The sequence below is a fragment of the Micropterus dolomieu genome, linkage group LG13, assembly GCF_021292245.1.
Source record: "Micropterus dolomieu isolate WLL.071019.BEF.003 ecotype Adirondacks linkage group LG13, ASM2129224v1, whole genome shotgun sequence".
NCBI classification, from domain to species: domain Eukaryota; kingdom Metazoa; phylum Chordata; class Actinopteri; order Centrarchiformes; family Centrarchidae; genus Micropterus; species Micropterus dolomieu.
The window spans coordinates 12,804,621-12,821,406 of NC_060162.1; the positions used below are offsets into that span (position 1 = coordinate 12,804,621).

The 16,786-nt window shown below is 40.0% G+C and overlaps 1 protein-coding gene across 1 annotated transcript in view; it reads left to right on the forward strand.

Moving 5' to 3' along the window:
• Positions 1–16,786, forward strand: part of LOC123981501 (astrotactin-2-like) — a 176,596-nt gene that overhangs the window by 91,131 nt on the left and 68,679 nt on the right. The gene's annotated exons all lie outside the window — the stretch shown is intronic.

The window sequence follows — 16,786 nt, forward strand, 5'->3', positions numbered from 1 at the left end:
TTCACATCTTAGCTGTTTACATTTCCCTGTGTCTCCGAGGACACATCATCAGGAGTAACGGTCGTCTTTTATCAGTTTTTTGGGTTGTAGGAGAGATAGAAAGGCTTGAGATCTCAGCGGAGCAGCTCTGAGAATCAGTAGTCAGGGTTTGCCGTTGGGGTGCAAACACAGATTTGTGTGTTTTTGTGTGTGTGAGAGAGAGTGAGGATTGGGACTTATCCCATGGCAGTTCTCCCTAAACTGTCAACCCTCTGAAAACCTGGCTCACTCTGATAAGTCACATGCTGTTTGTGGTGAAATGCTCCTGTAATCACAGTGAGATGATGAGGGTCTATCTATGCACGAATACAGTATACACAGAAAAATACGCTCAGCCTGTATCTCGCTTTCTGTCTTTTATTTACTCACACTCTCTCACTCTCTCTCACTCTATATCACTCTCTCGCACGCACTCACACTTTCACACACACACACACGTAGTATATACCAACACGGTATTTCAAGTGACCATGAAAGGCTTTTCATCTGTTCTGCCCTATGGGCCACAATAGTTGCACTTGGCTAAACACACAGCCGCATGATATGTCTGCTGTATGTCCTCAGGGCCTTTGTAAGGTGTACTGTTATGAATCTGGATTTCTCCAGCATACATGGCACACTGGATTCCTTCATGGAAACAGAGAACAATTTCCAATTTCCTGAGATTGTGTTGATGGTCATGAAATAAGTAATTTGAATAGTTGGAGACTTTTTTGGGTGTAATCAAATTATATATTATAGAGAATGCACAGAAAGGCCATTAGTAAATGATTTCTAGTCAATAGTGCTGCACCATGACTTTTAAGTCCACATTTTTCATTCAAAGTAGCCTCAAGAAAGTGTAATGTGAGTGATGTAAGATCACTATTTGAATCCATTGGAAAGCTGCTTTTATTAAGTCTTCTCTCAGAAGTGTACTATAATTCAGGCACTGTAAGTTCACATAATTCCTCAAAGAAGTCAGCATTTAATGTTAGTAATCCACAGAAAAGGGCACTTCTGTGGTAATGTTATTTTATCCTTATTACCAACGTCTTTCAGATGAAGTAGTCCTAAATGACATTAAGTTGAATTTATTTGGGATATACACTAGTAAACAACTGCGTCTGTATCTGTCCTTGAAAATGCCTTTGGGATGCAGGCGCCCTGAACTAAGTGTGAAGTGTCCTTTATTCCTTTGGCTGCATGTATTGTCTAGAGAGATTTATTTTTAAAAGATAGCTGATAAAAATAGATAATGTAATACAATAAATAGCGTTTGCATAAGGAGGGAACACTGGTACAAATGTGTTTTTTTTCCCCCAGTCATTAGAGAGAAGCATGTAGCAGAGCATAGAGCACCGGGTGGTAAAGGTTGCATTGTTTGACCTCTCTTACTTGTCTGTGGTGTGTAATGGAAAAACTACAAGGTGGAAGAGTTTGGGGCTATGACTGAAACAAAGAACTATAATACTAACTTTGATCATGTAAAGAGCCATGAGCTGGAAGGGGCCTCAAATCCATCTTAAGAGAATTTGTAGGAATGACTGACATGTCTACAGCCTAATATGGGAGCCTCATGTTCCCTGAAAGTTCAAGGGGCTAAACCAGTTGGGGACTCCCCTTTTAAAACACCATACATGGCACAGTTTGACAGATAAAACAAAGGAACAGTTTGAGGATTTCATACCAGGGGAAGCAGTCAGTCCTGATCTATTTGCCCTCAAGCAGTGGAGAGCACAGTGGGTCTTCTGCCTCCAGACTCCTACTCCACACTGGATTACATCAAACCATGGCCACTAAAGAGATTTGCACTCAAGCCAGGGCTCCGCTGGGGTTATAAACGCGACAGGTTTAAACTAGTAAAACAGTATGGCAGCGCTGAGACACACTAGACAAGTAATGGAAGATCTGAGGATCTTTATATGGGGGAAAAAGAACACAGAGTACATGGCACACTTGGGGAAAAAAAATCCTAAATCAGTTAATTGACATAGATGTTTTTGACCCAAAAGACCACAGCATCTCTCTGGTTCCTTCCACACTTTGCCAAAGACCTTCATCTTCTGCTGTAAGATTCAGAGTTTAAAAAGATGATAAAAAGGGGTGTATTATAACCAGAAGCTACTATTTTCTTTAGCTCTGTGATGGACATACATTGTATATAACAACTCAAACGATGCAGTCCAGTGGTTGGATATGTCCTAGATCACCAATCTAAGAAAACACATCAGATTTCTGTAAAATACAGACCATTTAACGCTTCCCCACCTCAACCTTCATTTTATTACACCTGTTCTATTTGCACCTGATCCTGGAAGCTAGAAATGCTAATTGCGAGATGCATTCTCAACCACACTTACCATGTTCCCCGCAGTTGGAGGCACACTTCACTGATTACATGCAGAGGACAGGCAAAGTGCACTTCCAAGCTGATGTGCCTCTTTGGATAAATAACACATGAATCTCTAGGTGCAGAGTGCATCTGAAACGAAGCCCAAAAAGCATTTATGCAAACCGACCCAGAGTTCAGCAGTTATTGGAGAGGGCAGGCAAACAAAGGGGAGAAAAAAAGAGAGAAGTTACTCTCTGAATCTGTGACGGAACTAAGCATCAAATTGGGGGAGAGACACTTTGTTTATTGGTTACCATTTCGTATGCATCACCACTGTGTTCCCATCTTTGTATTATGAGCCTGATCAAATGTATTTCAGTTAGCATTTTGACAGTCACATTTTTCTTGAGCTATTCATCATTCTAAGTCTAACCAGACAAGCTAAGCGCCCAGGAGTATAATACTTGACTCCCTGTGCCTCTAATTAAACATGTGTATTACTGCATGTCATCTCACCAAAGTACTCATTCTGCTCATCAAATCCTCTGTGTCTTTTGTCAAAAGAACAATAGCTTTGTCTTCTGAATGACTCACTCCCATAAGATTATACTTCACACTCCTGATATACAATATATATTTATAGCAATATGTTACAGCTGATATTACCATAATTTTCTCCACATCCCTTCATGCCGTCTTTGATATGCAGATGCAAGTCTTATCCCATAGTGCACCCTTCTTCCTCTCACACCTCCATTGCCCCCCCCCCACATTCTTGCAGAGGCAGCTCAAAGTGAAATATTAGATGATTTAGATGAATTATAAGATCCATCACAGGTAGTGTTTCAGTATCAAATGATAGTGATTTAGGAAGGTTTTGCATATGTTTTCTTTTAAATTGATCTCACTTTGCTAAGCCTCTTGAAGTGGACCACGGGAATGAATTTTGCAAATGGCTGCAATGAAATTACAGAACAATATGTCATGTAAGCATGCATTTGTGTGATAAAGTTACATGTGTTAATGTGAATGTTACGGCTGAGAACAATTCCATTACAACGTGATTGCAGTGTCACTTTGTTTAAGAATCCAGCCAACAGATAAAGTACATGTTTTCATCTTTTTTTCATTTAATAATTTTCTTCTTGTGAATGCAGTGGAGGCAGGCTAGTTACATTCTTTTTGAGAGCACTTTACATCCTCTAGATTTTTAAATGCATATCAGCCTCTCAATTTAATTTTCAAATCAGTCTGAACTGTTTCTTATACCGTTCTATTATTTTTATTTGTAGTCCATGTTCAATTTAGTCCTTTGTGCTCTTATATGTACAGTAATAACATATTTCCACTCATAGAGACATATGGATACACACACACACAAACACACACACACACACACAATCTCAAATCAAATAATAGTAGTAGAGAAGAGGATGTGAATGTGTGAAGGGTGGTGGGGCAGTGATAATAGGCAGTATATTTTTGCCCCTGTCACATGAATTGCCACACACACACAGAGTATACACACACATCGCATGAGCTATATGGGGGTGCAAATTGAAATTGGGGAAAACGGCAGCATTAAGGGATGGTCACTCATTGGGGCGAGACAAATAACCAGACACATACAGTACATTGACACTCTGATGCACTCAGTAGTACTTAGCAATTTGAAGCATGTAGTGGGAGAACATATACATAAGGCTGGTTGCTTCCAGGTCAGGCAACTTTTCAAATTAAGATGACCACATTAGTGATATTTGTCCTGATCTGAAATAGTCCCCTTGGAAAACCCGTCATTCAATAAAAAGTCTTTCTTCAAAAAAGTCACATTAATCATAGGATAGCCAGCCCTGATCCAGAAAGACCTAAGGACAATTCAACTCGACTCATAATGTGGTCAACCTGAACAGAGAGACTACAAACACCACCCAATGAGCAGCGGCGGTTGTGAAGAGCAGCAATACATTTCATCTTTACCTGCACTTCACAGTTCACACACTCTATCTCACCTCAGAAAACATGTTCTTTTCTTGCAATCACCACCTGATCTGAGCTGATAGCGAGTCTGCTTGGAACCACTTGGATATTGGACGTACTGACACAGGGAGCTGAGACCAGCTGCAAAAGAACAGAACCCTAGTGGAGGCGATAATTGTCTTCCTGTCTAATGCAATTATATTGTAATTTGCCATAATACCATAATGAGACACGAGTTCAGAAACATATGAAAATCACATTCGTCTTCTGTACATTTACAAGCTGACGAAATTGAATGAAGTTGCTCGGGATAAATATTTCATCACACGCGGCACCCTGAGTAATGAATCCTGTTCAAATCAAGCTCACGCATTCCTCTTTTGATAGACAGACACTCTGTCCTTAGCGTTTCCCTTCCTTCCAAGCGGTTATACAGTGAGAATGCACCGCAGTGGATGACTGTTAGAAGTTTGGGTTGTCACAAAAGAGAAGCAGTGGTTGAGAAGGAGAAGAAAAAAATAAGCTTCACCTGCTTTGTGAAGGTGACGCTGCCACCCTTGTCACTCTGATGCTGAAGACGCGCCACACAAAAAAAGAAAAAGTGAGGAAGAAAAGAGACAAAACCGCTTTTGATAGGCACCCTGTACTAACTCCTCATCAGCGCTCACCTCTCAAACTAAGACAACACCACAACATGAATAATTTGTGAATCTGGCAGCCCACAAAGCTCACAGGCATAAACATAGCCACATTTCTACGTTCCTCTGTAATTTTCAGTAATTATCTCCTTGGTGCACACACGGTAGCTTCTACTGGGTAGCTGAGTCAACAAACATCATAAGGCAATTTCTTCCCACATAATGAGTAGCCATAAGATAGTGAGCCAGACTGTTGAGGTGAAGGGTTAAGCTGCTCAAGGTTGATGAGAAGCTTCTTAATTCTCTTCCTAAAATAAATGGCCTGCGTGCTCTTTCTTTTTTAATCTACCAACATTGAATTTAGCACAAACCATTGTATTCTGCCCCAAGCATATGTGTGTTTCTGGGCAGCACCGGTTCCAAAACAATTCAACTAAAGACATGGTGGCACTGGAGCACTGATGGTTATTCAGATAATAATATTGCATGTGTTTGATGCATATGTTAAATACATTGTGCCATAATTAACTTCAGTTGCTAGATGCCATACACACACTGTCTGTGTGAGTAAGCACATGTTTAGCTGGCTTGTTGACACAACAAATGACTGCTTCCCATGCCTTGGACACTGACAACTGGGAAAGATTGTTTGCTAATTATTTGTAGTGGGTATAGTTGAAAGAGCCACTCCACCATTTTTATGTAATTCAACCTGTGAAAGCAGTAATATTTTAACACTCAGTGCCTCTGGAGGGAATTTTCTGTAGCTGAGATAACCCCAATGATGTCATCAATGTGATCTATGCTTGGACTTGGAGTTTATAATTTTTTTTTACAGAAAGCCTGCGTTACAAACTGGAGTTATGCCATTTGTAAGATGTGGGTGAGAACTAGGTTGGGAGCGGAAAGATGCTATCAAGTTGCATTATGTGCAGGATCTAACATTTATTTGGAGATTTGGAGATTGACCCATACTAAGACTCTTTTTATACCTAAAAGCATCCTGTATCTGAATATCATCTGGAGGGAGAAAAGCCTTGTAATGAAGCTGTAAATGCACACAGAATGTATTGCAGTAGGAATGCTACTGGATGGACTAGACCACATCTGGAGGTGGTTGGATCTCAGTCAGGTGTCAATGCAACAGTTTGACCACATTTTCCCACCAACCACTGCCAGCCTCGGACAAAGCTATAGTTAACTTGGCAAAGTACAAATGAGTAGAGCCTATAGGGCTACACATGATTTGATTTTATTCTATTTATGTATAAACAAAGTCCCAGGCCTCTGGTAGAGGACCCGAGCTTGAGGATGACACATACCACTCCGCAAGGGGTGAGAGGGGGATTTATTTTTTTATATTTACTTTTAACATGTATTTTAGTCTCTTAAGTGTTTTCTTGCTTTTATCATGTATTTGTTTTTATGTGTTTTATAGCCTTTGCACTTGTCAAAGCACTTTGTAACTTGTTGTTGAAAAGTGCTCTATAAAAAAAGATTATTATTATTATTATTATCACAGGAAAGCTTATTAAGAACTACATGTAAATGGAAAGCCTCATGATCAGATGTCATTGTTGGATGTCAAGTGTAAATGGAGTCTAAAGGTCAGGTTATCTCAGTCTTTGTTCATTATTTGGATCCCCATTAGCGTCCACTAAGTATTTGCTAGTCTTTAACTTGACTAACTTGAAGTGCAATACTAAATTACTGGAGTCTCCCCTTTAATGAAAAGGCAAAGTCAGCTGTGCAGCTGACATTACGCACTTCCCGTGGTAGATCATACCTGCTCACCCCAAATTATATAGTGCAAGAACAGGCGTTCTGTGTGTCGACTGAGAAAGAAAGAGGTAACATTCTCCCTATTACAAGTCAGTATACCAATATGATTTTGAGGCTGTTATTTTAAGGTAAATCGTTACAAAATGTTGCTTTAATAGGTAGATTCAAATTTGGTATGTTTTTTTATTATCATATCAGTGTTTGCTGACATAAGTCTTGATTTCCATGGATGTTTGCTTCCACAGATGGCTTAATTTTTTGGAAAATGCTGCTTGTGAAAAAGTCACTTATGTGTTACATGCACCTGCAGGCTTTGTGGCACTTGTGTTTTGTGGAACACGGAATGGATCTGCTGCAGCTGGATCGTACCTCATTTGTGAATGAAAATAAACTCTTTATTTTTATATTTGATCAATCAATTTACCAGCTTGGTGTTCACATATGTTAACAGCAAGCTTAAGCAAAACCTACGTATTTTCTTCACACATTGCAGCAGCTGACCTGTAAAGATTTTAGATAAAGTTGTTATTCACAAATTGACGTTTTAGCAAAGGGAATTTAGCAAAAAGGATGCACGTGTAAGAGGAACTTCTTAAAGCCTCAGTGATTCCTCCGTGTTTGTGACTTAGTGGACATAAGGTGAGCACGTTTGGGAGATTGTGGAGGCTTGGTGTGTGTGTGTGCTCAGACACAATTGTGTGGGTTTGTGTTTGCTGGTGTGAGTCCACATGCGTACATGAGTGTGATCACTCCTGAAGCAGTAACGCTCAATAACTCACATGGCAAGGCAGGACCTAATAGACCCTAGCCTAATATCAGCTAATGTCAGAGAGGCTTATAGCTGACTACCTGCTGTTTGACTGGAGAGAGAGAGAGAGAGAGAGAGAGGTGGATTGGTAGAGGCAGCGATAAGGGTTGAGAAGGAAAATGAATAGGAAAATAAATGGAAAGAGAAAAGGCTAAATCAAAAGAGCAAAGCTGTGCAAAACTTAGAGAGCGAGGCACTAGGAAAGAGTAACTGAGGGAAATGCAAAAGAGGATACAGAACAGCAGTGGTGCACCAAATGAGGCTTGCATGCTGGACTGTGAGGCAGTAATCACACATTGCACACAGGTGTAGTTAAACCGGGCTGGAGAATTAATGGATGCAAGGTTTATGCAGCTAAAAAAACAGTAGAGTCTGTATACCAAAACTCCTTTCACATTTTTACGTAACATCAAATGACAATATTTCAGTCCGTGATGGATCTTCAGGTCAAGCAATTACTACCCCATGTTAACTCTTACAGTATATATCAACAGCAAATATTAGTTTGCCTGATGTGGTTCACCTATTGTCTGTGTGATGTGCTCTTGACATCCCCAGCTCAAGAAACAGTGTTAAAGGAAGTGTTAAAATGTACAATGTCTTATACCCTTAGAGAAATACATTTTGTAGACATTTAGATAACATTATATGAGAGCATGTGTGTTGAGAGATGTTTATTTCTGGGGCCTGTCTTTGTAAAGCTGCCGAACAGACAGAGTCCAAAACAAATTTCCCTTTGGGGACAATAAAGTCTTATCTTATCTAGACAACAAAATAAGGCAGCAACCTTGCTATTAACTTCTATACGACGACTCATTCTATCATGCAAACTCATTATATCCCGTACAATAAAAAGACAACTTGCCCATCAGTCAATATAGCCACATTGGTAGATTATTTCATGTTTGTTTGTTTTTTTGAAGAGACAGCAATGGTCCTCGCTATTTGATAAACCATATTGCATTGTTCTGGAACTTCTGATTATCATACAAAAGCACCCCTGAATCATAAGGTGAAAGGTGGTAACGTCATAAATACCCCTTTGTCCAGAATGTAGCTCCTTCCTGGACCTCATTCTGAAAAGCAATTATAGCAGTGGCTTCTGTACACAGTGCAACTTTTCAGCTCTTTGAATTACTCAGTGTTTTATTTTTTTTTTCAGCGTTTGCCACCTGTGGCCCCGCTGAAGTAGTTTCACATAGACTTGTTCGACTGAAGGGCTAATTTATCATTTAAATGAAATTGTATTTGTTATTGATTAAACAGCCTCTTCATTTCTCCACTTAGAGACTTTGCAATTACACAGAAAATTTGCATGTGCATGCACGTTTTTGTACAAATCGCTCTCAAGCCACTCTCTGAAACCTTTACCTTATGAAGTTTTGCATTTCTATTTTGCATATGTAATACCTTAGGAGCAACCAGAAACAGGGACAAATATTTTGTGTAGTTAATAAACTTAGCTGGTGATGCTGTTGTGCACTCTTGCTAGACTGATAAAATCACTTGCATGTGCAGCAGCCAGAGAATCAATAGTAGACCGGAGGGTGAAAAATGAGAATATGCAGCATAAAGCATTAAACCCTTAGCCTCAGATTGTGATAGAGTTGCCTCACAGGGGGTAGGCTAACAATGCCAGTCCTCCAAAATTGCTTCAGCTGCCTCCCACTTTCACTGAAGGAAAACTGCAAGGAGTAATTTGTGAACCAGGTCTGAATCCTAAATTAGTGGCTAGATGTTTTTAGTACTGATTAATGAACTACTGGTGCAGCTGTGACCTGTAGGGTGGTAGCACTTTTAGTAATTTTGTATCCCTTCTGGACTACTATCTGTCTTAACTCTTCCCCTTCCTCATCTATCTATCCACATCACTCTGCCCTGATTTTCCGAGAGTGTTGCCTTATGCTGTAAATTTACCAGTCATAAATTATTCATACATATCAATTCGTAAATAGATGGCAGCTCCAAGCCATTTTTCAGTTTTATTCAACATTATGAAGTTTGCTACATGGAGTATTCGCCCACACTCACCTCTGCAAGGCCATACTATAAAGCAGTTAATTACCACTTCTGTGATGTGATTTTCAGGGCCTGCCTTTCAAGATGGAGCTCCAAAAAAAACAGCTCTGCTCCAGTTAGTCCTATCACGTTGGTAGACATAATACTAGATAACATAATAACATTTAATCACGCCTTCATGTCAGTCATATCACTCTGTAATTACACTGTAAAATAAAAGAATACAAAGCTGCCTCGCTGTCTTGGCCCATTACTGCCGATCACATACAAGACGATAGAACTGAGGAAAAATTGTGATGACTCTTAAACGTCCTTTGGGTATCTTTTATATATCAGGATGACAGAAAATAAACCGGGCCTTGATAAAAGTGGTCCTTCTTTTGGTAGATGAAGGATGTTGGCTTTAGCGGTGGTATCACACAGTTCGTATATAAAGTTACACACTCACACATAAATACATGTGCATCAAGGTCTCCTATCAAAGGTTCAGAGCTAGTTCTTGTTTTACACTTGTTATATTGGGCAAAGACTCCCCGTTGTGAATTTCTCAACCCTCAGTCATCATTCTGGGCAACATAAAATTTGAAGAGCTCGGCAGTATTGTTGTTAAAATAAATAGAAAATATGCTCTGTCTTTTGACTACTGTCTGTTAAGTCGTCTTTATTTTTTTGTCAAAATAGAAGATGGTCAAAGTGTTCTGTCTCTTGATTGTTGTGTCAAGTAAGGACAGATAACCTCCCGCTGTAGCCTGTTATCCTATATCAAAATCTTGGAAGTGCTGCTCCTCTTACAGGGTGATGGCATGAGAATCTGTCAGGAACAGAGTTTTTAAGTGCTGGTTAGGGTGCCTCATAATACTGTGGTGTCTGTGTGTGACTGAATAAGAGAAAGAGAGGGAGAGAGAGACAGTGTGAAAGTGCAAGTAGAATAATAAAAAGAAGGAATGCAATAGCTGTAATTTAAATATTTATTGTGCACATCATTTATTATTCTTTTGTCTTTTCATACAGTATATTATTGTCAATTTTATATTTATGATTCAAGAACTTTTGCAAGACCTTTTGCACCCCGTCAAAGTGTTTGGTTTTGCCTACCTTGACAAAAATAGTAATTTTACCTCTCTGGTCTACTGTTGCCTTGATTGGTTAGTTTGTGTTATTGTGTGCCTTTGATGTTTTTAATCCTTTAAAATCAATAGAGTGTTTTTATCAATGGAGTCTGGTGGCTTTGACGAGAGCGTTGTTGTTTGTATAGTGACTTTTTCTGGTTAAACAAAAAGGATCTTACTTTTGGTCTGTCTCTGTAGGGATCCTATCCACAATGTTGTCAGACACATGAAATAACACTGGCAAAAACAAGCACATTAATGGGTAATCTTGCAATTGCCCGCAAAGATTACGTTGCATCCCTGTTTCGCTGCTGCTGACTGAGGCGCGCTCGCTCAACATTGGACCAATTTCAAAAAATGTTGTCCCATTTCAGTCACATAGACACAACAACATGGGAAAATAGGGTCTAGGTTTAAAAATACTGAAGTTACCCCTGAGAACCAAAACACCAAAGCAAATTCCTTGTGTGTGTAAACCTACTCAGCAATAAGGCTGATTCTAACCAGTTCCACAACTGGCTAGCCTGCTCTGAATTACCAGGCTTTATCTCTAATAATAATACCCCTGGACATCAAAGTTCATTTCCACAATTTCCTAAGACAGGCCAATAGAGAGATATCCAGGTACAAAACAAAAAAAAAAAGAATATCTATGCACGCTCACATTGTGTTTCAATTGTATATACGACCCCGGGGAATAAAAGTGAGGTTGAGTGGTTTGTGAGTATCTAGAGGGGGAGAAAGGGTGACAAAAACAACGAGTAATGTAATATTGTACAGCAAGAAACACGTGTAACACTTTTCATATCATCCTTCTCCACACATCTCTGTATCCCTACACAAAGGCATATTTAAAACCCTAATTTTTCAAACTTTTCTGGCTAAATTAGAATCTGTGTCAAACATGCTAATATCTGACGGGCACCAAATTAATGACCACTGATTTTGATTGGCCTGGCAGCGTCCTGCTACTTATAAATTAATCATTTGTCTACCCTAACACACACATACCAACACAAGTGCACACAGACACAAACCCCACAGTGTACTCTCCATCAGAGGCTGTTTCATTGACAGCATCGCCTCCCAAGCCTAATCAATATTGGCCATGAAAAGTCACCCGATCTCCTCCTCTCAGTGGAATCATTCATCAACTGAGCAGTGGTTGCAGCTATAATAAGAGATTGCAAAACAAGTCTCAAGGTAAACATCTCTGATTGTTTTATTACGCTACGAATTAGCCTGTTTTCGGATGCTGTCCTTTAATAACTATTTAATCGTTCATCTGGGGCCTGTGCCCTGGGTGACACTGGGTGCTTTGTCTTTGTTATGACTCATCCGTCAGGCCCCCACTCGCACCAAACGTTTCAAATAACAGATATTACAGCTATTAAGCATATTACATGCAATTGGATCGTCTACACACCCCAGCTCTCATAAATCTTTGATTGTGCAGTCCAACAAATTGGTGGATGGCTCTCAAGGGCAAGTGTGGCAACATTTTCAAAGCAGTGGCGGGTAAATGACAGGAAGAGAGCCAGTTGGATTAATTGATAATGTGATTGGGCACATTAAATGTTTAATTCTGAGATTATATGATGTACTAATATAATTCAGCGGCATTCATTTCATAATGAATGTCAGTGTTTTAAATTTGAAATAACCTACCTCTTCATTTTATTGTTAAAGGGTTGGTCCACCCAAATTTCACCCAAATTAATAAAAAACAAAGTTTTTTATAGGGACTAGTTTTTCAGTCAAATAATTTTAAACCTAAAACTATCCACATCAGGCTATGGGGATTTAGAGTATTGTTTTTTAAAAAGATACAATTCAGTTCACCTTTATGGTGTTAGTAAGTTAGTAAGTGAACATTCTAGACTTTCAGTTTGACTCCGCAATGGAAATGTTTGCATATTGTGTATATATTGTGGTAGAGAGGATGTTTTGAACAAGGTCCTTTTTTTTTCTTTTGTCTGTACTGCTTTTTGTTGTGCGCTTCTCTTTCAGATGCTTGGTAATTATGCCAGTTAGGGATGAATCCGAACAGCATGGCAGCCCATAGAAATTACAAACATGCTGTGTGTTGGATGTCAACCTTTCTGTTGGTTGTTTTCTGGCTCTCCTGTGTATGGCAAGGAGAAGATTAGGAGGAGATCACTGATGAATGTAAACCACATGAGCATATCTGGAATTATCCACTAGTAGCTGTGCAGTGGTTTAGTTTAATCAAACCCAAATCTGACCCTTGGTAAAACAGGGTTGTCTTTTTTTCATCGCAGAAGATGTAGCACTGTAGAATGTTTTTCTCAGAATGTTTCATTTAATTTTCAAGGTTCACGGTTCATTTAATGGTCATATTCACACGTGGTTATAGAAAGGACATGTACGATTATAGTCCCTTTATGCTACACACACAAAAAACACAGAGCAAAACCTAACAAAAAAAACTATTCATTTGATGGAGTGAGGGGGATAAATTTAAAAGTCTCACAGCCTGGGGAAAGAAGCTGTTCTGGAGCATGATGATATTGCAGGGAATACTTCTGTATCTCTTGCCAGATGGCAGCAGGGTGATCAGGCTGTGGCTGGGGTGGGTGCTGTCTTTTATTATCCTTTGGGCTCTGCGCAGGCACCTCACCTCACCAATATCCCTGATGCACTGTAGATGGGTGCCAATGATCTTCTGTGTAGTTTTAATCACCCACTGCAGAGCCCTCCTGACCTGGGCCATGCACATCCCATGCCAGTTTCGGATGTTTCCAGTCAGTATGCTTTCTATTGCTCCAGGTCACAGGGATTTTGCTCTCTCAAGTTTACTTTAAGAATAACTGCCATTTCTGAGCTTTAGGGTGGAGATGTGAGATCACCATGACAGGTGCTCTGTAATGCTGATTCTCAGGAATCTGAAACTGTTCACCTGCTCCACCTCAGCTCCACTGACATAGACAGGCTGTTCTCTGTCTGTAAGATTGTTGATTTCCCCCCGAGGTCTTATTGTTGTTTGTAATCCGGCTGATGATGGTGGTGTCGTCGCAAATTTCACTACAGAGTTCTCTCCATGTCGGGGATTGCTGTCATGGGTGTAAACATGAACAGGAGAGGGATGAGCACACAGCCCTGGGGGACTCCGGTGTTGAACACAAGAGTGGGTGAGGTGTGACCGCCAATCCTGACTGTCTGGGGTCTGTTTGTGAAGAAGTCCAATGTCCAGCTACAGAGTGTAGTTTGTCAATCAGTCTCATGCAGGTGATTGTGTTGAATGCTGAGCTGAAATCAACAAACATCATTCTGATGTAGGTGGTGTTGTTTTTTTTCCTCAAGGTGTGTGAACACTGAATGGACGGAAGTGGAAATAGCATCCTCTTTTCCATGTCTAGTTAAATCAAAGAGCCAGTCTTTGCCAGCACCATTTTACAGTGTTTCACACTTTCTTGTGGTTTTCTTCTACTTCCAGTCACATGTCAAAAGCAACAAGATCTGGACAAGTGCAGGCTGAATTCAGTAAGATAGTTATGACCATAAAACATTGATGTCGCTCAGAAACATGTTTCTTTTGTTAAGGCAAAAAGGCGTTATTTCCCTCTATATTTCAGGCACAGGTATTGTCTTCCTCCCTCCTGGTATACGTGCATCCACTCTGACAACCTTTCAGCTTACCCAGAATGCTGCTGCCCTGATTGTTTTCAGCCTCCATAAATTCTCCAACATAACCCCCGCCCTATCAGTACTGCACTGGCACCCAGTGGCCGACCACAAGCAGTTCAAACACTGTTGTTAGCCTAAAAGGCTACTAAGAGCACATCAACCCCGTTATCTCCAGATCATCATTCCAGCCTGCAGTCTCACGCTCAGCTGCAGCTTCACTGTCCCTCCCTTCTCTGTGGTAGACTGGCCATCGCTCTGCCCCGTCCTGACTCTTCAACCCTGCCTCGAGTTGGACTCTTCTGGCACCCCAGTGGAGAAGTAATCTTTCCACCTTAGCCACAATTGCAATCACTTCCTATCTGACACATTCTGAAAAGCCTCACTCTCTCACTCTCACCTCTGAACTCCAGCTCTGTGCCCAGTCTTACCCATATCTTGCATTTCTGTCACACAAACACAAACATATACACACAATAGCTAGACATGTGTTGTTCTTGTTACTGTGCAAATTCATTATTAAGCGTGCACCTGTTTATTAGCAGAACATAATTGCTGCGGGATCAACACTTCTTGCAGTTAATAATTTTACATTTCAGTTTTTTTCCTCGGAGTCCGACAGAGCAAAAGCAAGAGAACCCTGCAGTCTGCACATAAAGTGTATTAACATAAACATAGAGAAACACTGATGTTCCTGTATTAATCATGATACCATTAGTCTCTCCTTTGGCACAGGGAAAGAGCAGCCTCTAGTGGTGAAGATTATTATTGTGCCTTTTTCATTTGGTGTGTCACCATTTCATTGCACCCTTTGATTTTATACATGCTTACAGTATCATAATTTCTGCACTCCAGTGTTATTCTATAAGCGGTCGTTAAAGTGATGCAGTTCAGTGCTAGATCACTTGACTATTAAAAAGTAATAGACTGATGTCAAAATTTGGATGGGGAAATATATTTGGCTTTTTACTCCAGCAACCTTGGCTCACAAAAAATCACTGCTATAATTAGGTTTTAAAAATAGAAAGCACTAGCAAAGTGTCATTTTCATTTTTTATTATATAAAATCACTCCCCGCGACCATGTACGCAGGATAAGCGGTTGACGATGGATGGATGGATAGATATAAAATCACTTTGATTTCCTAAACCCAACCTTACAACCTTAATCTTAATTTAAATTGCCTAATCTCAACTCATAAAAACATAAAAGTAAATTTTTGTCATATAGGTTTGAAATCATTCCTGTAATGTTGTTTACAATCTTAATTGCTGAGATATGACGTCATTGGGACTCATCACACACAAATTCTGTTTGATGCAGTTATCTACTGAAAACTGTTTTGTTTTTTGGAAAGTGAAGATGAACTTAGTTATTTAAAATATCATCCAATCTCTGCGTTCTGTAAATGTCTATTACTTGAACAGCTACGTCCTCATTCAGCTTTGACCCAAGAAGGATACACATGCTCAATTAGCAGCTGAGCCTGAACAGAGATTCTGATAATCAAAATATAGCCTTTGTAAGCTCGGCACCAAGGACTTGTATGTATATTCAATACTCATTTCCTCAGGGGAATTAGGGAGTCTTTGTTAGTGCTTGCATCAGTCCACAAAGGCAGCTTCTTAAATGAGTGGAAAAGAGCATACTGCGTGGTTTACGGTTTGCTGAAACACTTTCCTCACTGTTAGGGGAGGTGTTCAAACCCAGGAGGTTCAGTCTTTTCTTGAACCGGGGATGCACGTATAATTCATTTTCTGAAGTGATGGGTTGGCTGTCCCACAATTGTTTCTAAAATTGGATTCTGAATGCCAGAGTGTACATTTGAAGGCTGCAGAGTGGGCCTACAATGAGCCTCTGGTAGGTGATACAATGTGCCCTCTAAATGATCTATATACTGCTTTTGAAACTATGGTTTCAGCCAAAGTTCTTAGCCAAAATTCTCATTATTGGTATTGTCGGTTTCTGGTAGGTATGTTAATTCCTCACGATGTGAAGGCAAATGAAACAGAAACAAAGGGCCTGTCGGTGGATGTGATTTTCCAATAGAAGCCACTATTGAAAAGCACAATTAGCCTGTTTTGTTGTCGAGATGAGTATTGGGGTTGTAGATAATGAACTGAGATGTTGTGTAATGTCAGCGAAGTTAAGATGTAGTGAGTATGGTGTAATGTGTCTGATCAGTGCGGCGATGTGAGGATGAGGTTTCTACACAGACAAAACAGCCCAAGAGCCAATTACCTCTGACAATGTTTAGATAAGTACCACTCAATATCAGTTACACAGTCACAAACCCAGATAAATATACTCAGTCAAACATATGCGTGAACACACCCGTTCTCACACACACACACACACACACACACACACACACACACACACACGCGCGCGCGCGCGTAAATACATTCTTCTAAATTGACTTGTAGATGGCTCTCATCTGTGCCTATCAGCA